The sequence below is a fragment of the Lactuca saligna genome, chromosome 8 (genome assembly GCF_052625555.1).
Source record: "Lactuca saligna cultivar CGN05327 chromosome 8, ASM5262555v1, whole genome shotgun sequence".
NCBI classification, from domain to species: Eukaryota; Viridiplantae; Streptophyta; class Magnoliopsida; order Asterales; family Asteraceae; genus Lactuca; species Lactuca saligna.
Window position 1 is genome coordinate 114,956,402 of NC_136424.1, and position 24,684 is coordinate 114,981,085.

The window sequence follows — 24,684 nt, forward strand, 5'->3', positions numbered from 1 at the left end:
TGTCAAGAAGAAGGATGGTTCAGACCGGATGTGTATTGATTACCGGGAGTTGGACAAGTTGACGGTCAAGAACCGTTATCCGTTATCGAGGATCGACGATCTGTTCGATCAATTGCAGGGAGCATCTTGGTTTTCCAAGATAGACTTGAGGTCGGGATATCACCAAATGAGGGTTCGGGATGAAGATATCCAGAAGACAGCGTTCAGGACTCGTTACGGGCATTACGAGTTCGTGGTGATGCCTTTTGGGCTCACCAATGCACCAGCAGTGTTCATGGATCTTATGAACAGGGTGTGAAGGTCGATGTTGGATCGTTCAGTGATCGTATTCATCGATGATATCTTGGTGTATTCGAGATCCAGAGAGCAGCATGAGGAGCATTTGAGGGAGATCCTCGGAGTTCTGAGATCGGAGAGCCTTTACGCCAAATTCTCCAAGTCTGATTTTTGGTTACGGAGATCCAGTTTCGAAGGCACCTCGTTAACTTGAAGGGCATATCGGTCGATCCGGAAAAGATCGAGGTGATGATGAGTTAGGAGGTGCCGAGGTCACCTACCGAGATCAGGAGTTTCCTTGGGTTGGCTGGTTATTATCGGAGATTTATCAGGGATTTCTCTAAGATCGTCGTGCCACTCACCAAGTTGACCCGAAAGGGTGTTGCCTTCTCATGGGGTCCGGAGCAACATACCTCATTTGAGATACTTCGCCAGAGATTGTGCGAAGCTCCGGTGCTCGCACTCCCGGAAGGGATGGAGGATTTTGTGGTGTACTGTGATGCATTGATATCAGGGTTGGGAGCAGTGCTTATGCATAGGGGGCATGTGATAGCATATGCATCAAGGCAGCTGAAACCTCATGAGTCGAGGTATCCCACCCACGATCTGGAATTGGGGGCAGTGGTGTTCGCCCTCAAGATCTGGCGTCACTATCTGTATGGGTTCGGTGTACCATATACACGGATCATAAAAGCTTGAAGTACCTGATGGATCATCCTAACCTGAATATGTGCCAGAGGAGATGGTTGGATATGGTAAACGATTACGACTGTGAGATCCTGTACCACCCGGGCAAGGCTAATATTGTAGCCGATGCACTGAGTCGTAGGGCGGAGGGCGCCCTGATACGAGATATTTGCATGAGAGTGACAGTGATGACTCCGGTGTGGGACACCATTCGAGGGGCCCATGCGGAGGCCGTGAAACTAGAGAACTGCATAAGGGAGCAAGTGATCGGGCAGGTATCGGAGTTCGTTACCGATAGTCGAGGACTTATGACCTTTCAGGGTCGATTTTGGGTACCGTTTGTGGGCGGAACGCGTACCATCTTGATGGAGGAGGCGCATAGATCGCAGTTCTCGATCCACCCCGGGGCCACTAAGATGTATTTGGACCTGAAGAAGGAGTATTAGTGGCCCTGTATAAAGAGGGATGTTGCATGGTTCGTAGAAAGGTGCTTGACCTGTCGCAAGGTTAAGGCCGAGCACTAGCATCCGCATGGTAAGTTGCAGCCGTTAGAGATTCCCGAGTGGAAGTGGGAACAGATTACCATGGATTTTATCACCAAATTGTCGAGGACTGCTAGGGGTGTCGATGCAATTTGGGTGATTGTGGACAGGTTGACGAAGAGCACTCACTTCCTTGCCATCAGTGAGAGCTCTTCCGCGGAGAGGCTAGCAGAGTTGTACATCAGGGAGGTAGTCTCAGATCGAGATGTGCGTTTCACTTCCAGATTATGGAAGAAATTTCATGAGGAATTGGATACGAGGCTGCATTTTAGTACCGCATACCACCTACAGACTGACGGACAGAGCGAGCGGATGATTCAGACTCTCGAGGACATGCTTCGGGCATGTGTACTAGATTTCAGTAGGAGTTGGGACATGTATTTTCCCTTGGCTGAGTTTTCCTATAACAACAACCATCATTCGAGCATTGGTATGCCACCCTATGAGCTGTTGTATAGAAGGAGGTGTCGGGCCCCCATTTGTTGGGGTGAGGTAGGGCAACGGGTGATGGGAATGTAAGTCCCTAATCTGCCTGTGTATCAATCAGATCTGTTTGATGGTGCGAAATCCCAATCAAACAGATGATGTCAGATAAAATAGAAGAGAAGGAGAAGAAGATTAATATGAATCTTGTATGTATTGATTAGAATTAAGATCCGGATACAAAAGATTCACACACACATATGCTCCTTATTCTCTCTGGCCGTAAACTCCTTCTAGTCCATCAATCTCTTCCTCACACCCTAATACCTATATTTATACTAGGGGAACATGGGCCGGAAACAAATGGGCCGTAAATGAGTTTACGGACGTAAGGTGTTTACGGCCGTAAACTCAGCCGTAAACTAGACCATAAATTCATAAATATTACAGAAAAATACAATTGCCCAGAAATATAAACCATATTTTGACCCAACAATCTCCCCGTTGGTTTATAGCTTTTTTTCTTAATTGACTCAACAAGCTCCCCTTAAAAAGTAGATGGCTCTTCTTTTCAATCTTCAATGAGAGCTTGGCTTCAGATTTAACCTTCGATTTCTTCACAGCATCAGGATGAACATATTAATCTTCAGTGAATGACTTCATCTTGAGCACTTGAGGTTTTTTTCAAAATTTGGCATTGAACGCACATTGGGTGAGGAGGCTTGACGTACTGATTCTTGAAAGATAGTGCTTTCAGCTTGAGAATATTCAAAGAGAACATCAGAGAGAACAAATCTTCTAGATCACTTCAGCAGGTTTAAGATAGCAACAGACTGATTGAGGAGGCTTCAATTCAATCCATCACATAATCTTCAATTTCAGCTTCACCTTGCTTCTGGGGTTGAAAGATTGAATTTGAAAGAATAATCTTCATTTCTTGCTCCTTCGAATGTGAATTCTTCGATGCTCACGGACGAGGCTTTGGCTCAGAAATCTTCAACACAAACTCCATGAGTCTTATCTATACCTTAAATCACTTTTCAAGACAAAACAAAACTAAAAGAAAACTTAGCACACAAATTAAAACAACAACAAAAATATTTTTGGATTTTTTTTTATTTTTCTGAACAAGAAATAAAACACAAATAACACTATTTTTGGATTTTTAATTTTTGATTTTTTAAAAATTTTTAATTCTCCCCTAATATTTAAATTAGAAGAAACTATGAACAAATTTAACAAAAATAAAATGATATCTAACTTTAAGAGTGATTTGGGATCAAAGCTGTTAGACAATCTTTATCCACTTGTCGGTACCTTTCATATTCACATCTTTGTCTAGTCGATCGTCGGTATTGTGGTCCACTTAAACACGAAAAATTATGACAGATTTAGGACATACTATTTGTTACAAGACAGGGTGAACTTAAAATCCTAAAATTTACATATGATCCTAATTCTTTAAATACTATATCTTAAGGACCATTCATCTGACGATGACCAAGGATATTGTTGTCCACCTAAATTGAGCAGCGAGATCTATAGACAATCTGTATGAGTTCAATTTTAAGTGTACTGGAACGTGTTTCCCGCTTCCTGATATGCCCCAGCCACCAAGAACTTCCCGAGTACTCCTTACACCGGGTGAGAAGACAACCATTCAGAGAGAATATAGATTCAGAATTCTATTACTTATTACTTCAGAGGGGTTGAGAAGAAGAAGGTTGCATATGCTGTGTACCAGGTCGGATTAGAAGTCACGCAGAGGAGACAACATATGGCTAACAGATAAGAAGTATTTCACATATATAACTTGTAGAGAAATAGAATTGCATATGTTTCAATCCAGGTCGGATCTCTTCCAATCACGCAAAGGGTGCAACATATGACTAACAGACGGAAAGAAAGAAAATGATATTCTACAGACCTAATTTATCGAAATTTACCAGTCGCCCCATTCAACCGGAATTAAGGACAGAATCCGCACATCGAGGAAAAGTTAAACCACGGTTCCAAGTACGGGTTCAATTAATGTGACGAGTAGATTCCCATATATATCTCCCTGCTCAACCTATCTGAGCGTCGTATTGTCAGGCTGAACGGATCTAACTAGGTCAAAATTTGTCAAGTCTATAAATTTTCTAAGTTCAACTCTGCCTAGTCAAGTCCATTTAGAATTTTTCGTGCCTACCGACGCATCAAGTCAGAGCATAGACCTTTCAACTTTGGGTATGTTACGCAGACTCAGGTTTCCTGTTATCACTTGATAATATCACTTCCCAGAACATCTCCCTCAAGAACATTTCATAACCAACGTATTTTTGATTTTTTGATTTTCTAATGTTTTTGGATTTTTTAAAATTTTTAAAATTTTGTTTTGTTTTTATTTCTCCCCCTAAATTTGTGCACAGGAGAGAAACGAAAGTAAATGCGCAAATTTAAACTATCCTAAAACAAAAATTTGTCTTTGAAGCGAATCAGAATAAGATAAAATCAGGAGTATAGAGAAGAAAACGCAAAGGAACATACTCTCAAAGGAACATGAGTGATCCCTTCATATTATTAAGCACTAACCCCATGAGTGATCCCTTCCTTTCTTCCCTTCTCGCAAAGGAACATACTCTCAAATAATGTTATGAGTGTTGTACAGTTGAGAGATGTCCCCAATCATATGCCAGGAGCAGCCACTACCAACAAACCGAAGTCTGATGATATGCCTCCATAGCTGCTCCGACACAGAGCGGGATCAGTTGGTCTTTGGAACCCAGTTCATTTTGAAACTGGGTCACCCTTTTTCATCAACGCACGATACTCTCTCCCATGACATATCTTGCTTATCACAAGCAGAAGATGTAGAAACGTTAGAAGCATTAGGAGATTTGGGAGTTTTCACCTTTGGTACCCATCTATATTCGGGTTTAACCAATTTCTTGTTCGATCCAATGGGTGCCTCGACACTTGCTTTGGAACTTGAAGCCGACTGCCGAGATGACTTTGACCTAACTGGTCTTGGCTTCACTGGAGCATCTCTTGAACTAGACTTTTGGGCCAGCATTCCCTTCTTGTTCTTGGGAGTTGGATGCTTGGCCTTGTGCGCATTCCAATCATCATGGTTTGAACGTGATCTTGAGGGGTTTCTTTTGGAGTATCTCCCTCTTGGTGCGTTCTGCCAGCCTTGTGCATAGTAAGGAACGTATGTGCGATTTGGATAGTTTCTGGCAATGTGTCCAGGTGTTCCACAGTGAAAACAAGTCCTTTTCTTGATTGGGAAATTGTTTCTTCCGGCCCCTGGTGGCGTATCCTTGCCTTGTCTCTTGCTTTTCCCACACGCACAGTTGCAACATGCACTTTGTTTAGCTTGAAATGGTGGCCTGTATTTACCAACAGCAGGTTGATTAGAAGCAGTTGAGTTCGAAGCAACAGATTCAGAGTTCAAGGATTCATTGGTTTGTTCAGAAGAGCTCTCCTTGTTCTCATCCTCTGCTACTTTACCTGCACATGTAATAGAAACATCAGTATTTTCAACATTAATAACTCCTCTTGACACAAATCCAGCTCGTTTTCCATATCGAAGATGTGGCTCCCTGTCAGTTTCGTCCTGTGTCATAGGGATGGATGTGTAGTTATGATTATGAGGAGGAGGTACACTATCATACCCTAGACCCTTGTTTTGATTTTCTTTGAATTTTAATTGAGTTTCATACAAGGACTCGACTGTCTGACTTGACGCAGTATAATTTTTGAAACTGACATCTATTTTTCCACACTTAGTTTTTAAAGCGTCAAGTTCTTCAGTTACAGCAGCAAGTTGTCTCTTAATATAATCATAATTTTCACACTTGTTGCTATACTATTCCTGAAGCTTCCTAAAGTCCTTGGTTTTTGCTTCTAATTCAGCCTTCAAGGGTTTCTGTCCTTTCCTGAGTTGATATCCTTCATATCTCAGGTCCTCAACTTCTCTTTTTAATAAATCAGTTTGTTCCCAAAGAAATTTAATCGTAGCTTCACAAGCTGGAGTACATGTAACTTCAGTGACCAGAATGTTTTCAGAACTCATTGTTTCTCTACACTTCAAAGCATCAAGTTCTTGAATTACATCAGCAAGACTAAGATGATTGAGATCTTTTGTCTTCTTGATGATAGCCACGTTCATGTCCCACGATTTCGGAAGTGAATTTAACAGCTTTTTGTTTATCTCAGACTTAGTCAAGAAGATCCTGACTATATTCATCTCAGTAGTGAGTGTAGTAAATCGCTGCAACTGAGTTTCAAGGGTTTCTCCAGGGATATAATCGAAAATGTTAAAATTTTGTCTTAACGTATCCTGACGACTCTCTTTCATGTTTTCAACTTCCTCGAAAACTTCAAAAACTATTAAAAAAACACAACTAGAAGCTAAGATAAAAATTAAACGTCAAATTTAAAATGCCCTTTTTCTCAAAAGTCAACCTTAAAAATCAAATTTAAAAAATTAAACTCAAAACTCAAACTTAAAAGTCAAACCGGAAAGTTAAATTTGAAATTGTAAAAATTAAATTAAAAAGTCAAAGTTTAAAATCAAAGGTCAAACCTTAAAGTCAAAATCAAAATATTAAATAAAAAAATCAAAAATAAAAGTTAAAAATAATAATTTTTTTATATATTTATTTTATATATATATATATATATATATATATATATATATATATATATATATATTATTGAAAATGAGGTTTTACTAATAAAAGAAATTGATTTTGAGGGTTAAATGTGCCAATTTTTGAAATTTGGTGCGAAAAGGAGTCTATTTGAATTAAAATCGGAAGAGTTGTATCATCAAGTAGCCTAGCTCACTTGGTAAGGTGTTTTGTAGACTATAGAGGAGGCGCGGGTTCGATTCTTGCCACCTGTAAAATCGCTTCCTTTTTTTTTAATGAACACAGATGCGAGCTGTTGCTTAGCCGGCCACTGAGCCGAGCCGCAAATTCCGAGCCGTGATCCGAGCCGCTCCGCGGCCGCAAGCCTCCGGCGACCGTGAACTCAGAAACCCTAACCGCCGTCCGCAAACTCCGATCAAAAACTCTGATTTTTCGACTTTGAAGCTCAAAAACTCGATCAAAAACCTTTTTTTTTTATGAAAAACACGAAGAACAAACCCCCCTTATTTTTGCGAGATCTATCCAAAAACGCAAAAATATTTCAAAAATAAGATCAAATAATGCCCCAAATCTAACAAAATTGACTGATACAACTTGGCTCTGATACCAATTGTAAGTCCCTAATCTGCTTGTGTATCAATCAGATCCGTTTGATGGTGCGGAATCCCAATCAAACAGATGATGTCAGATAAAATAGAAGAGAAGGAGAAGAAGATTAATATGAATCTTGTATGTATTGATTAGAATTAAGATCCGGATACAAAAGATTCACACACACATACGCTCCTTATTCTCTCTAGCCGTAAACTCCTTCTAGTCCATCAATCTCTTCCTCACACCCTAATACCTATATTTATACTAGGGGAACATGGGCCAGAAACAAATGGGCCGTAAATGAGTTTACGGACGTAAGGTGTTTACGGCCGTAAACTAGACCATAAATTCATAAATATTACAGAAAAAATACAATTGCCCAGAAAAGTAAAGTATAAACCATATTTTGACCTAACAGGGAAGTACAGAGATAGTGCTTCAGACGACAGAGCAGATACAACAAATCAGACAGAGGTTATTGACCGCTCAGAGTCGCCAGAAGAGTTACGCGGATAGGCGTCGATCGGAGCTCGAGTTTCAGGTCGGGGATCTTGTGCTCCTGAAGGTCTCTCCTTGCGAAGGAGTGATCCGTTTCAGGAAGAGGGGCAAGTTGGGCCCCCAGTATATTGGGCCGTTTAGGGTGATGGCGAGGGTGGGCAGAGTAGCATATTGTTTGGAGTTACCTGCGAAGTTGAACCAGATTCATGATACCTTCCACCTGTCGCAACTGAGGAAGTGTATAGCCGATGAGTCGGCAGTGGTACCGTTATAGGATTTCCAGCTCGACGCGAGTCTGAATTATGCTGAGAAGCCGATCACAATCTTAGATCGGAAGATCAAGGTTCAAAGGAGCAAGGAATTGCCCCTGGTACAGGTCCAGTGGTGTGACAACCCGAAATTTCCATTTGTACGAACAATATCTATTCAATAGAAGCCAACCCAGTTTTAGTGATTTTTAGACTTTTCCGAACAAGTTTGTGTACATTAGGGTTTACGTTTCAGGAGATATCAGGAGAGTGGATGCTCCTGGATTTGTGAAACTTGAACATTCCAAGTTTCATAATGTTATAGTCCAACTTCCGGAATAAAAATATTTTCTGTCAAAATATTTCAGGACTATAAATAGATTTCTGAATTTAATTAATTCATTATTCACAATTCCAACAAGAGAAAAGCCATTTTCTCTCTGACGGATCTTCGGGTTTTCATCCCGGATTGTGAGTCTACTTTCCTAAATGTGTTTTAATGCTTGTTATATGCTTTATAACATTGTTTACATGTCTAAAATACAAGATCCGGGAGCTTACGGCCCAAGAACGTTCTTGGGGTGTAAACTCCAAAACATGGCCTAAAAGCTTCCTAGTCCCCTTTAGCCTTAGACAAAAACATAGAAGCTATCCTACATGTGCAAGTGACTTAAAAGAATTAAAACCAACACCCCATAGGAGTTTACGGCCATAAACTCTAGGGGATATGGTCCTTTGGCCGTAAACTCCCCAAAGGAGCATTCTAAGGCCTTAAACTACTTCAAGGATTATTCCAACAAAGCTAGGCTAATTCTAGGATCAATATAGCACTTCAAAACACCCAAAACCACCAAGTGTGGAGTTCACGGCCGTAAACTCAAGGAGTTTATGACCGTAAACTCCAAGGGTGGGGTTTGTTGGGTGGTGAACTCATATACAAGGTCTTTTGAAGCTTCAAACCCTTTTGCCTTGACCCGTATCAACTTAGATGCAACCATTAGGACCTTTAACACTTATACAAAGTGTTTACATGTTCCTAAGTGTCTCAACTTAATTTTGTTAAGTTATTATTTGGCTAATTAGTTATATATATGCTCATTATATGATAACTAGGCTCGTGCGTGTGAACAAGTCTCCGTTTGCCACCTAGCATGGTACCCGATACATCAATCCAATCTACTCACCACAAGTGAGTTCATACCCCTTTAATTAACCTTTGAAATGCTTTTAAATGTTTTAAATAGTTTATGGGGGGGGGGGGGGGGGATACAAGTTAAACACTTACGGTTATTACATCAATCACATGTGATTAATAACTAGGAAACCAATGATTTTATCACTGTTCAAACTATTTATCAAACTGTTTCACTTCAAAATGTTTTACAAACTCTTTTTACTTATCAAATGCTTTTATTAAACTTTGTTTTACTTCTTATAAATTGCATGCCCATATATGTATAAATATATAAGAAATGTTTAAAGGACTTAGGAAGATTATCCACCCTATTTCCTTTTCGCGCATTGAGATGTGGTCTGGTAGGATTTCGGGTAGTCGTCCGAAGGTCGTTTCAATATTAATTATATATCAAATATACATATATAGACATAAAAGTACTTCCATATTCATACTTATCAGTTCATCATCAGTAAGTTACCATCGGGGTAACATAGGATCATACTACTACAATTTCTAGATAAATAAGTCAGTTCATTCATGAGTTAATACTTATTACTACGAGTACTTATACAACTATACTAGAAAGAGAACATATACAACTATACTAGAAAGAGAACATATACAACTATACTAGAAAGAGAACATATACAACTATACTAGAAAGAGAACATATACAACTATACTAGAAACAGAACATATACAACTATACTAGAACGAGAAACATTACATATACATGAACACGTTAACAATTGTGATCCACTGTGTCGGAGCATGCCTTAAATGTCATGACCCGATTTGTAGCCAGAATTCTCTTGGAGGGAGAGCGTGAGTTTGCGTATAGATCTATACTGGATTGACTATCCTACACCTTGCTGCTAGCTACAGCCGGACCTGCAGGTCTGCGGGTGCCAAACGTCATTCCGTTATTACGACCATTCATTATGTCGTTGTTACCAATCAATAGCATGGTGCAATTTATCACATTATACCTTAATATAAATCCGGTTTAAGGTAGTTAGTACAGCAGTAGTTCCTATATTACAAAACTACAGTACTACAATGATTTACCCATTACATATTTTAGTGACAACCTCGCTTAAACATTAATGTACAAACTATATTTTGTTAAATGATAGTTACACTTGGGAAATTACACACTTTTACAACAAACGAGCATACAAAACAGTTAAGCCTTGGTAGAAGGCTACTTTAATAGAAAATATAGTTTTTTCTGAGAGATTCAAACTTTTACAAACACTTACAAATCTTTACATACATTTTACAAACTTATACTTGATACATGTTCTAACATTTTTGGATGACAAATACCGACACTAAAATACTTATGAACTCACCAGCTTAATGCTGATAAACTCTTTCAAAATAACTTGTATTCTCAGGTCATCAGTAGACAGGTACCGAGGCCAGCTTTTGAGAAGATGGAGCGCATTCAAGACTCATCTTATTATTTTGATATACATTATTTTTGGTGTCTATACTGTACAGAACACGCTTGTATTAAAATTATATATTTAATGCAATGGATGATGTTGTTTACTTATTTACATTTACTGTGTTGTGATACTTTACATGACGTCCTCCGCCCCAGAACGTTTCCGCCGTTCTTGGTTTTGGGGTGTGACAGATTGGTATCAGAGCATTGTTTATAGTGAATCAAGTATATCAACCCATAAAAGATATACTAAACTATAAACCCATTTGGGATTAAAACACTCTGACCAAGAGTCTATACTTTAAATATTAAAATATTTAATTAAGTATACTAGTCTGCGTTCATACTAAAATCAGTGTCACAATGACAAGAACAAAAGTATTACGATTGTTAAATATCACAGGTAAGCTCGGGGATATATGGTCAGTCCTGGGAATGGTATAGACTGATCAACTATGCTGGTCCAAGGAGTGATTAGCATATGCCCTAGAATGGTTGTGATGTGTTAACAAGTCTAAAAACTTATCAACAATACCACAAGAAGATTAGTAGAACCTAAACTTAAAATACTATAGGTGTATTTTGTACTACTAACTACATATATACTATATCTTTATACCTCTCTTCTCGCGTAGATTTAAATGGCTGGATTCCATCACGGCGACCCGTACTTTCCAAATGAAGGCAACGCAGGATGGCTCGAAGCAGAGTCTGACGATGAACACCAAATTCCGTTGGATGATCATCAAGCTGAAGGCTTCTCGGATGGATCAGACTCTGAGCCCGAAATCAACAACCTACCTCCAGTAGGTCAAGCCCCGAACAACAACCCTCGACCAGCTTTTCCAGGTCCCACTCCCTTGTGGGTAGATAACTTGAATCGCTGGAGTGACGAACAGGGTCAACCCTTACCATACTTTGGGGACCGAACCTTTTAAAACGTCAGCGATGGTGGCTCTGCTGACCGAGCTCTACCAGTCATTATCCGTAGAACAGCTCGTAATGTCGAGCAAGGTCGAGCAGCCATCGACCGGGTCGTGGAGTTTGATGCCAACTCTGGTGTCAACACAGTCCGCATTCGCCGTCTCGAAGAAGACATGGAACGGACCTAGAGAACCAATGAAACCCTACAACAACATCTGGCTGCCTCTCAAGCAGAAGTCATGGAACTTCGAGCTCATCAAAGGACTCATGAGCGACACCTTCAAGAGGTGGTCCGTCAAATGAGAGACCTCAGGGTTCTCCCGAGGAATACTCATCACCGTTAGATGATGTCTAGTACATCATTATCTTTTAGGTTAAGGATTAGCCTTTAACATCTGTACTCTAAGTAGCACTTATCTATAAAATATTCCTAACTTTCAGTACTCTAATTAGGAATCTAAGAACTGTCAAACTTTCCGTATGGTATGATGTAAGACCTACTGTTAGGTCAATTTTCATTGAACTCGTTACACCAGTAATACCAATATTATTGACAACTACCTACTCTGTGGGAAGAATCTTTACACTAGGGTTTTCCTACACATCTTTCTTGTTATGATCTCAAACACTCATTCAATTGTTGGGCTATGGTTAGTTAGTCCATGTGTCATTCTCACCTTACTTACAAATTGATTCTTACCACTTTTCTCATCTTTATAAACTTATAGCTGAAAGATGCCCCCTCGCAAATCTCCCCGGAATAACCCTACACCTACACCGCCTCCTCCACCTCCGGTCATCGATACAGCAGCCCTAAATGCTGCCGTAGCTGCAGCAGTGGCAACTGCCATGGCACAGTATCACTCTACTGATGCCAACAGAGGTGGAACCCCTGTAAACTCTATTCCGGTTGAAACTCCTGTGCGCTCGAGAGACTGCACTTACAAGGATTTCACCAACTGCAAGCCGCAGTCCTTTCATGGGGCCGGCGGAGTCATTTCCCTCTCGCAATGGTTCGAGAAGACTGAATCAGTCTTCGAAATTTGTTCATGCCCTGCTGCGAGCAAAGTCAAATATGTCGCATGCACCTTTGAAGGAAATGCCCTCACGTGGTGGAACGGCCACGTTAAAGCTCTAACACTCGTCGTGGCCAACGACATAGGCTGGGAAACGATGAAAGACCTCATGATTGAGGAATACTGCCCGAGGGGCGAGATCCAAAAACTAGAGTAGGAGCTTTGGAGCCTGACCATGAAGGGCACCAACATTGTTGCTAACACTACCCGATTTAGCGAACTGGTGGCCCTCTGCCCTAATATGGTTCCCACTGAAGGGAAAAAGATCGAAAGGTACATATGGGGGCTAGTGCCTTCATATCAGGGGAATGTCCTATCATCAAACCCTGCTACCTTCGACAGTGCCAAGCGACTGGCACAGCGACTCATTGACCATGGTGTCAAAACCCCTGCAACCACAACAACCCTAGCCATCCCGGAACCCTCCAAACCAGCTGACACCAAGTGGAAGTTCTGGGATGACAAGAAGAAGCAGCGAGCTGCCAAAAAGCAGCAAATTGTGGCAGTGCATGTCGCGGTAACCCCTACTGCTGCTACTGCTCTGATGAAGCAGTATGCTGGAAGTTTGCCGAAGTGCAACAAATGCAACTTCCACCACAATGGCCCCTACCGTGAAATGCAGTGCTCTAACTGCAACAGGAAAGGACACACCGTCCGTTTCTGTAAGTTCCCGGCACAACCAATCACACAAGTCCCTGGCTCCGGCGCGAGCCCAACTTGCTATGGATGTGGCAAAACAGGCCACTATAAGAGGGACTGCCCCAAAGCGAGAAACGCTGGAGGAGCAGGGAGGGTACTAGCTATAGGTCACGGGGAAGCAGTTGCTGACCCGACAGTGATGAATGGTACGTTCCTCCTCGATAACTCCTATGCATGCATTCTGTTCGATAGTGGAGCGGAGCGAAGCTTCGTGAACCATAAATTTGCTCGCATGCTTAAACAACAACCACACGCACTTAAAGAACAATTCACAGTAGAAATGGCTAATGGAAAAACAGAAAACACCAGTAGCATATACTTAGGATGTACCCTAACCCTAGATAACCATTCATTCCCAATCGACCTCATGCCGGTCTCAATAAACGTTTCGACGTTATCATTGGCATGGATTGGTTGAGTCTTCATCGCGCCGAAATCATGTGCTTCGAGAAAGCAGTTCGTTTAAACCTCCCGTCTAACGAAACTCTTATCGTCTACGGCGACAAACCTGGTGCGAGTCTTCGCATTATATCAAGTATTCAAGCACAAAAATATTTGTGCAAAGAATACCACGCATTCCTTGCTCACGTCATCGACACGAGCCTCGAAACGAAAGAACTAAAGAACATTCCAGTAGTGAGCGACTTCCCCTACATTTTCCCAGAAGAACTACCTGGATTACCTCCGCAACGACAGGTCGAGTTCAGAATCGACTTAGTCCCAGGAGCTACCCCAGTAGCCAAGTCGCCCTACCGCTTAGCACCAGCAGAGATGCAGGAACTATCTGGTCAACTTAACGAACTGCTCAGCAAGGGATTCATAAGACCAAGCTTCTCACCTTAGGGAGCACCGGTCTTGTTCGTTAAGAAGAAAGACAGATCATTCCGTATGTGTATCGACTACAGAGAACTCAACAAACTGACGGTCAAAAAAATCGTTACCGTCTGCCTCGCATAGACGATCTATTTGACCAACTGCAAGGGACGAACTATTTCTCCAAAATTGATCTAAAATCTGGGTATCACCAGTTACGAGTACTAGAGGAGGATGTTCCAAAGACAGCCTTCCGAACTCGTTACGGACACTATGAGTTCGTGGTGATGCCATTCAGATTGACCAATGCGCCCGCAATCTTCATGGATCTGATGAATAGAGTATGCCGACCTTACTTGGATCAGTTCGTCATCGTTTTCATTAACGACATCCTGATCTACTCCCGAAGTAAGGAACAACATGGCGATCACCTGCGACAAGTTTTAGGAACTTTACGAACGAAGAAACTCTATGCGAAGTTCTCGAAATGTGAATTTTGGATCCGAAGAGTTGAATTCTTAGGACACGTGGTAAGCGAAGAGGGAATCCACGTGGACCCATCCAAAATTAAAGCCATTGAGAACTGGTCAGCACCCATGACACCGATAGAAATTCATCAATTTCTAGGTCTCGCTGGCTACTACCGCAGATTCATTCAGAACTTCTCCCAAATAGCAAAACCTCTTACAACCCTGACTCAGAAAGGCGTGGCCTTTGACTGGGAAGAGAAACAAGAGAGAGCGTTCCAAACGCTCAAGCGAGCATTGTGCATCGCGCCAATACTATCTCTCCCTGAAGGGATAGAAGACTTCGTAGTCTATTGCGATGCATCGAACCAAGGGCTCGGGTGTGTTCTGATGCAGCGAGGTAAGGTCATCGCCTACGCCTCCAGACACTTGAAGACACACGAAGTTAACTACACGACCCACAATCTTGAACTGGGAGTAGTGGTGTTTGCTCTGAAGATCTGGAGACATTACTTGTATGGAACGAAAAGCACTATCTTTACCGACCACAAGACTTTACAACACATATTCGATCAGAAGGAGCTCAACATGAGACAACGATGGTGGGTCGAGCTACTCAGTGATTACGAATGCGATATTCGTTATCATCCGGGTAAAGCCAACGTAGTAGCAGACGCCCTAAGTCGGAAGGAATATTCTGGTCGCAGGGTCAAGTCATTGTCGATAACCATCCATTCACACTTGTCTAAACAAATTCAGGCGGCCCAACTTGAAGCCATGAAACCTGAAAATGTGACGAGTGAATCCCTTAGAGGAATGGACAAGAATTTAGAAGCCAAGGGTGACGGAGCCTTATACTTCATGGACCGGATCTGGACACCAAAAAACGGTGGTTTCCGAGACTTGCTCATGACCGACGCGCACAACACTCGGTATTCCGTCCATCCAGGTTCAGATAAGATGTATCTGGATCTTAAAAAGCTATACTGGTGGCCTAATATGAAAGCAGAGATTGCTACCTTCGTAAGTAAATGCCTTACTTGCGCAAAGGTTAAGGTCGAGTACCAGAAGCCCTCCGGTTTACTGCAACAACCAGAGATTCAAGAATGGAAGTGGGAGCGGATCACTATGGATTTCATAACCAAGTTGCCCAAGACAACGGGTGGACTTGATACCATATGGGTCATCGTCGATAGATTGACCAAGTCTGCACACTTCCTGCCTATCAAAGAAACCGACAAGATGGAGAAACTTACGAGAACATACATTAGGGAAATCGTACGGCTACATGGTGTGCCTATATCCATTATCTCCGATAGAGATAGTAGGTTCACCTCAAGATTCTGGCAATCACTGCAACATTCCCTAGGAACAAGGCTAGACATGAGCACAACCTATCATCCACAGACCGACGGACAGAGTGAGAGGACCATCCAAACACTGGAAGATATGTTGCGAGCCTGTGTTATTGATTTTGGGAAAGCATGGGATACTCATTTACCCCTTGTCGAGTTTTCCTATAATAACAGTTATCACACGAGCATCAACGCTGCTCCATTTGAAGCTCTCTACGGCCGAAAGTGCAGATCCCCTCTGTGCTGGGCTGAGGTGGGTGATACCCAATTAGCTAGGGGGCAAGCTTCCGACAGTACTCTCACCGGTCCGAAAATCATTCGGGAAACGACAGAGAAGATCGTTCAGATCTGTGAATGATTGAAAGCCTCTAGAGACCGACAGAAGAGTTACGCGGATAAACGAAGAAAACCTTTGGAATTCCAGGTGGGAGACCGTGTCCTTCTCAAAGTCTCACACTGGAAAGGCTTGATATGCTTCGGTAAGCGTAGGAAGCTTAATCCGAGGTACATAGGGCCTTTCGAGATTCTTGTAAGAGTCGGCCCCGTAGCTTACAAACTCGATCTACCCGACACACTTCGTAACGTACATTCTACATTCCACGTATCTAACTTGAAAAAGTGTCTGTCCGACGAGACTCTCATAATCCCACTCGATGAGATTGAGATCAACGAGAGCCTCAACTTCGTGGAAGAACCTGTAGAGATCATGGACCGTGAGGTCAAGCAGACGAAACAAAGTCGTATCCCTATCGTGAAGGTTCGCTGGAACGCCAAGCGAGGACCAGAATTCACTTGGGAATGCGAGGATCAGATGAAACTGAAATACCCTCATCTTTTCGCTTAGTTAATTGTAACTTCTTATTTGCTTAAATTCTAATTTTGGGACGAAATTCCTTCTAATGGGGGGATGATGTGACAACCCGAAATTTCCATTTCTACGAACAATATCTACTCAATAGAAGCCAGCCCAGTTTCAGTGATTTTCAAACTTTTCCGAACAAGTTTGTGTACATTAGGGTTTTCGTTTCAGGAGATATCAGGAGAGTGGATGCTCCTGGATTTGTGAAACTTGAACATTCCAAGTTTCATAATGTTATAGTCCAACTTCCAGAATAAAAATATTTTCTGTCAAAATATTTCAGGACTATAAATAGATTTCTGAATTTAATTAATTCATTATTCACAATTCCAACTAGAGAAAAGCCATTTTCTCTCTGACGGATCTTCGGGTTTTCATCCCGGATTGTGAGTCTACTTGCCTAAATGTGTTTTAATGCTTGTTATATGCTTAATAACATTGTTTACATGTCTAAAATACAAGATCCGGGAGCTTACGGCCCAAGAACGTTCTTGGGGTGTAAACTCCAAAACATGGCCTAAAAGCTTCCTAGTCCCGATTCCTTGTTAGACAACTAGTTAAGGACATTGTGTATAAACATTTGAGGCTAGAAATCATTCAAGAACACCAACCTTTTGGAGTTTACGGCCCAAGAGTTTCTTGGACCGTAAACACCATTTCCAAGGGCCAAAGTGAGTCCTAAATCACCCCTAAGGCTTAAGGCATTTACCCTCTAATGCTTGTAGCTAATTTGGACACCAAAACACTTCAAAATCATAAAGTTTTAGGAGTTTACGGCCAAGGATATCCCTTGGGCCGTAAACCCCTTTTTCAAGGGTTAAAAGTGCCCTAAACACCCTTAAGGCTTTAAGACAATTACCCTTTAATACTTAGGACTTGAATGGGGAGTAAATTACATCAAAATCATCCCTTAAAGGGAGTTTACGGCCAAGGAACATCTCTTGGGCTGTAAACTCCAAGTAAAGGCACAAATGTGTGCCTAATGTCCCCTTTAGCCTTAGACAAAAACATAGAAGCTATCCTACATGTGCAAGTAACTTAAAAGAATTAAAACCAACACCCGATAGGATTTTACAGCCGTAAACTCTAGGGGATATGGTCCTTTGGCCGTAAACTCCCCAAAGGAGCATTCTAAGGCCTTAAACTACTTCAAGGATTATTCCAACAAAGCTAGGCTAATTCTAGGATCAATATAGCACTTCAAAACACCCAAAACCACCAAGTGTGGAGTTCACGGCCGTAAACTCAAGGAGTTTATGACCGTAAACTCCAAGGGTGGGGTTTGTTGGGTGGTGAACTCATATACAAGGTCTTTTGAAGCTTCAAACCCTTTTGCCTTGACCCGTATCAACTTAGATGCAACCATTAGGACCTTTAACACTTATACAAAGTGTTTACATGTTCCTAAGTGTCTCAACTTATTTTGTTAAGTTATTATTTGGCTAATTAGTTATATATATGCTCATTATATGATAACTAGGCTCGTGCGTGTGAACAAGTCTCCGTTTGCCACCTAGCATGGTACCCGATACATCAATCCAATCTACTCACCACAAGTGAGTTAATACCCCTTTAATTAACCTTTGAAATGCTTTTAAATGTTTTAAATACTTTATGGGGGGGATACAAGTTAAACACTTATAGCTATTACATCAATCACATGTGATTAATAACTAGGAAACCAATGATTTTATCACTGTTCAAACTGTTTATCAAACTGTTTCACTGCAAAATGTTTTACAAACTCTTTTTACTTATCAAATGCTTTTATTAAACTTTGTTTTACTTCTTATAAATTGCATGCCCATATATGTATAAATATATAAGAAATGTTTAAAGGACTTAGTACGATTATCCACCCTATTTCCTTTTCGCGCATTGAGATGTGGTCTGGTGGGATTTCGGGTATTCGTCCGAAGGTCGTTTCAATATTAATTATATATCAAATATACATATATATAGACATAAAAGTACTTCCATATTCATACTTATAAGTTCATCATCAGTAAGTTACCATCGGGGTAACATAGGATCATACTACTACAATTTCTAGATAAATAAGTCAGTTCATTCATGAGTTAATACTTATTACTGCGAGTACTTATACAACTATACTAGAAAGAGAACATATACAACTATACTAGAAAGAGAACATATACAACTATACTAGAAACATAACATATACAACTATACTAGAACGAGAAACATTACATATACATGAACACGTTAACAATTGTGATCCACTGTGTCGGAGCATGCCTTAAATGTCATGACCCGATTTGTAGCCAGAATTCTCTTGGAGGGAGAGCATGAGTTTGCGTATAGATCTATACTGGATTGACTATCCTACACCTTGCTGCTAGCTACAGCCGGACCTGCAGGTCTGCGGGTGCCAAACGTCATTCCGTTATTACGACCATTCATTATGTCGTTGTTACCAGTTGATAGCATGGTGCAATTTGTCACATTATACCTTAATATAAATCCGGTTTAAGCTAGTTAGTACAGCAGTAGTTCCTATATTACAAAACTACAGTACTACAATGATTTACCCATTACATATTTTAGTGACAACCTCACTTAAACATTAATGTACAAACTATATTTTGTTAAATGATAGTTACACTTGGGAAATTACACACTTTTACAACAAACGAGCATACAAAATAGTTAAGCCTTGGTAGAAGGCTACTTTAATAGAAAATATAGGTTTTCCTGAGAGATTCAAACTCTTACAAACACTTACAAATCTTTACATACATTTTACAAACTTATACTTGATACATGTTCAAACATTTTTGGATGATAAATACCGACACTAAAATACTTATGAACGCACCAGCTTAATGCTGATAAACTCTTTCAAAATAACTTGTATTCTCAAGTCATCAGTAGACAGGTACCGAGGCCAGCTTTTAAGAAGATGGAGCGCATTCAACACTCATATTAGTATTTTGATATATATTATTTTTGGTGTCTATACTGTACAGAACACGCTTGTATTAAAATTATATATTTAACGCAATGGATTATGTTGTTTTCTTATTTACATTTACTTTGTTGTGATACTTTACATGACGTCCTTCGCCCTAGAACGTTTCCGCCGTTCTTGGTTATGGGGTGTGACAAGTGGCAACATCGGAAAGAGTTCGAGCTAACTTGGGAATTCGAGTCGGAGATGCAGGAGCAGCATCCGGAATTGTTTTCGACATGAGACATTGAGGGCGAAGTATGATTCTAGTGGGGGAGAATTGTGTGCCAACCCAAGTGTTCCCGTTACATTTTCCCCGTTACCATTAACGGAATATTCCACTGTATAAAAGTTCCGTTAGTTAGAGGGTGTCAATTCAATAAACATCCCATTTGTTTATAGTGTATATACTGATAAGTCGTGTATAAGGGAATAAACACCCATGACACACATTTCCATTAAATTGGAAAATGTCAAGTTTTATAGTTACGACCACTAAATCGGGTGCGACCAAAAGCCTCGTTTGACGGCAGTATCGGGTAAAATACCACTGAGCCCCGACTCAAAACCCTATATAAGGGTGAGTGGAGTCTAATGGAGACTTTTTACACTCTCTCTCTATACTCTCTCTCTAGACCCGTTTTCGCCCCGAAACCGCAACCAAACGCTTTCAAATTGTAAGTCCGCTTACCCTAGCTTATTCTAAACATATTGATTCGTGTTTATAGCCCAAAATTCGGACTTAGAAGCTGTTAGAAAGGAGTTTACATCCTAAGCTCCTCCTTAGGCCATAAACCCATTAAACAAGGCCAAAATGACCCAAACTTGTCCCTAATGGCTTGGAAATAAGTAGAAGAATTAGCCTAGGAGTGTTTGCACATTTAAAACAATCATTTTGGAGCATAAAAGAGAGTTTATGGCCCAAGCATATGCTTAGGCCGTAAACACCTCTAAACCTTGTTTAAATGTCCCAAATACACTCCCAAACCACTCTAGGGCTGAACACATAATTTAGGAACTTAGTATCTTGGGTTTAACACAATTAAACACTATGAAATGAAAGGGAAAAAGGAGTTTACGGCCAGGTGTATACCAAGGCCGTAAACACCCCTAAATGTGCCCAAAAGTATGGTTTTTACCCCCCCCCCCCCCCCCCCCCGAAAATGGCCTTAGACATTTACCATAAAATACTAGGAAGGATTTAAGGGCTTAAAAACAAGAAATGGAGGGATTAAAAGGAGTTTACGGCCCAAGCAATTGTCTAGGCTGTAAACTCCCCAAAACACATCCAAATGATAGTTTTAACCCTCCAAAATAGCATCACACTTCATTAGAAATCACTAGAAAGGCATTAGGGGCTTTAAACTTCACAAAACTCTAAGGATGAGAGTTTACGGCCGTAAACTCCCTTAGGAGTGGTTCCATGGCTGTAAACTCATAGAAAATACCCTTAGAAGCCTCAAACCCACTCATGCCTTTTATGAAAAGTGCTTAGAATAAATCAATGAGCAAGCTAGAAGCATAAAACACCCAAGAATATGACCTTGGGAGTTTACGGCCGTAAACTCCCTTGAGTTAGGCCGTAAACTCCAAATTGGTCCATGTTAATGCTTTAAACCCATTCACACACTTGATATTTGAGTTTAGCAAAGTTCCACGACTGATAGGAGACCCTTAGCACCCTTAAACGCTACCCGGGACCTCAAACACTTAACCAAAAGTTTTTTCCGCTCCTTTGAGCGCGTATATTTGTGTAATTAGCATTAAATATACTAATTGTATGTGAACATATGTTATCATATGTTAAATAGGTCATTGAGTGTGTTCGAGTTCTTACGTGGCACCGAACGCCCAAACAACACTCTCGTTGGACCTACTTACACCAGGTGAGTTCATACCCCTGAATGAACCTTTTAATGTTTTTAAATGTTTTATAGGGGGGGAATACAAGTTAAACATGCCAGTTATCATGTCAATTACATGTGATTGATAACCCGCATGCACAAGATTTTACCACTTTACACTGTTTTACCGAGTAGGACATTATAATGACTTTTACTTATTTCATAACTTTTACTTATACTGATTTATCCAAATTCATTCTAAATTGGTTTATGAAAGATCCTCTAAGGTTTTTAAACATATTTTACAAAAGAATACAATTTGGGATTTTGTCTGTACATGAAGGCTTTTCATTTAAAGATTTCCCTATTAGATGTATACTTTCACTTGTTAAATACTGCCGCTTCGCTTATACTTATTTTATACTCCTACTCGGTAACGCTTTCACTTATATTTGTAGTCGCGTATACCTGATGACGCTTATACTTATTCATGCTCTTACATAGTGATACGATTTCTTCTTCACTTATACTTGATAACGACTCTACTTCACTTATACTTGATACACTTTTACTTCACTTATTGTCGCCTCTACTTCGTGATACGCTTATACTTGTTCGACACTTCTACTTCACTCGCGACCGCTCCTACTTCACTCGTTAGACACTCCTACTTCACAAGAATCACTTATACATGATACACTTATACTTTCCGATTCTGTTATTCCACACTGTATGAATTCACACCACGATGATATGTCTTCAATTATTACACACTCAGTCGTAGTTAGATGTACGTCTGTGCTTATATAGATACACATAAGTAATGATTGAAAGACTTAGGAAGGCTCATCCGCCCTATTTCCTTTTCTTCGTTGAGATGTGGTCTGGTGGGATTGGGTGGCCGTCCGAAGGTCGTTTGGTTCATTAGTTATACACTATGTATATGAGTATGGACATACAGGAAATTCTCTAGTCAGTTCAGTTAAGAGTCTCTACCTCTAGTCTATACTTACATTAGAAACCCACTCCCTCCTAGTAACACACTATCCTCTATTTGGGATGCATCTTAGGGACGCGGCCTTCTCCATCGTCTAGTTGCTAACCAGAGTCTCCTGTAGGGAGAGCGGACATTGTGTGTATAGGCCTATACGAGATTGACAACCCCGCACCCTGACTGCTAGCTACAGTCCACGGCCTACCAAGCCAAGGGGTGACACATGTCACATTATATAGATGCTTGTAGGGCGTCTGGAACTCTAGTCAGTATGGTTACGAGTATCCTGAGTTGCCTTATAATTCATGGCTTTAAGGTAATGGTATTTCGTCAGCGATTTACACTGTATGCTGATGTCACCTTTTTCAGAGTCACACTGTTTTGACCTTGCGAGATGTACTTTTCATTTGGTATCATCTGCGGTCTGTCTTCACTGTTTTGACCTTGCTAGATGTGTCTTTCATTTGATACTGTCTGTGGTCGGTAGTCTTTGTTTTGACCTTGCAAGATGTACCATTCATTTGGTATCGTCTTCGGTCTGCGTTCACTGTTTTAGACCTTACTAGTTGTACCTTTCATTTGGTACCTTCTGGGGTCTGTGTCTCCATTTGTTAGACTGAACCAGGCTTGTCGTTAGTTCGATACTCTCCTGGAGTCTATGATTCTTTTGCCTTAGTCAGCAGTCCTCACTGCTGAGGCATATGTTATTCCCTGATGTCTCTTGCTTTCTTTAATAATCAAATTCAGTATTTTGATAATAATAGAAATTAAGGGAAACTTCTTTTTACCACATTACACGACCAGTCTTGGTAGAAGGCTGCTTTTATTAAAGAAAATATAGGATTTTCTGGAAAGAACACTAATACACAGAAAACACTTAAACTACTACTTTATAAAGTTATTTGACTAAATGACACTAGATACTTATGAACTCACCAGCATTTGTAAAAATGCTGATACTCGCTTTTCAAATAAATTGTATTCTCAGGTTAGCAATTAGACAGGTACACCCCCAGAGCTGTTGATGAAGATGGCTTAGTACCTTGCTGTATTTATTATATTTACTTGCATAGTTTAAATTGTTGTAATGTAACCTTGTAAAACTATTACCATTAATGTAATGTTTTGTTGTACTTTGATTACTATAATGCATGTGTTGTGATACTTGACATGACATCATCCACCTCAGAACGTTTCCGCCGTTCCAGTTTTGGGGTGTGACAGATTGGTATCAGAGCATTGTTTATAGTGAGCTAAGTATATCAATTCATAAAAGATATACAGCCTATAAATGCAATGGGATAAAACACTTTGACTAGTAAATTATACTTTAAAATATAACCATATTTTACCAAAGTATAATAACATCCAGAATCTAAACACTCGAACACAAGTATCACAAGAACAACAAGAATAAAAGTCTTCAAATGTTGTGCACTACAGTCAAACCTGGGCAGTTATGTAATCGTAAGCTGGAATAAATGTAACCTGATCAACTACATTTATCCGAGATGCGATGAACGTGTGCTTGGGAGTGGTAGTGGCGTACAACAGGTCTGAAACTTACCAATTAGGGATGCTAGAGCCAAACATAAAGTTAAAATACTATAGGAGTATTTTAGAATGCTAAAAGATTCACACTAATCCCAAAATCATATTCAGAAGAAAAGAATCAAACAAGAATTAAAATACCATAGGGGTATTTTAGGAATCATAAACAACCTTGCGTGAATAACTAAAAAGATCATTATTGATATACCTACAACTACAGAGGGTATACTTCCAAGGTTATGTATAATAAGGATCCCATAGGCTAAGAATGTGTAGTTTCGCTCTATTTCCTTTTCCTCGTTGGGATGTGGTTCTAGAGTAGTATCACATATTCGAAGGCCTATCGGATTTAAGCTATATATGATTTGTATACCCTGTGTAATCGTAGCAGGACTCGATATGGATCATCCAGTGAAATGTTAATAATCTCTTAGGATTCTTTAGACATTTCCATTCTCGCACGAACCCTGTAGAAAACCCTACCCACTTCAGTGCATAACAGAAGAGTTGATTCTGACCCCGAAGAAGTTCATTGAGAAGATTTCCAGTTCGGAAATAAATGAACTAGGGCGAGACTATTGAATTCACCAAGTACC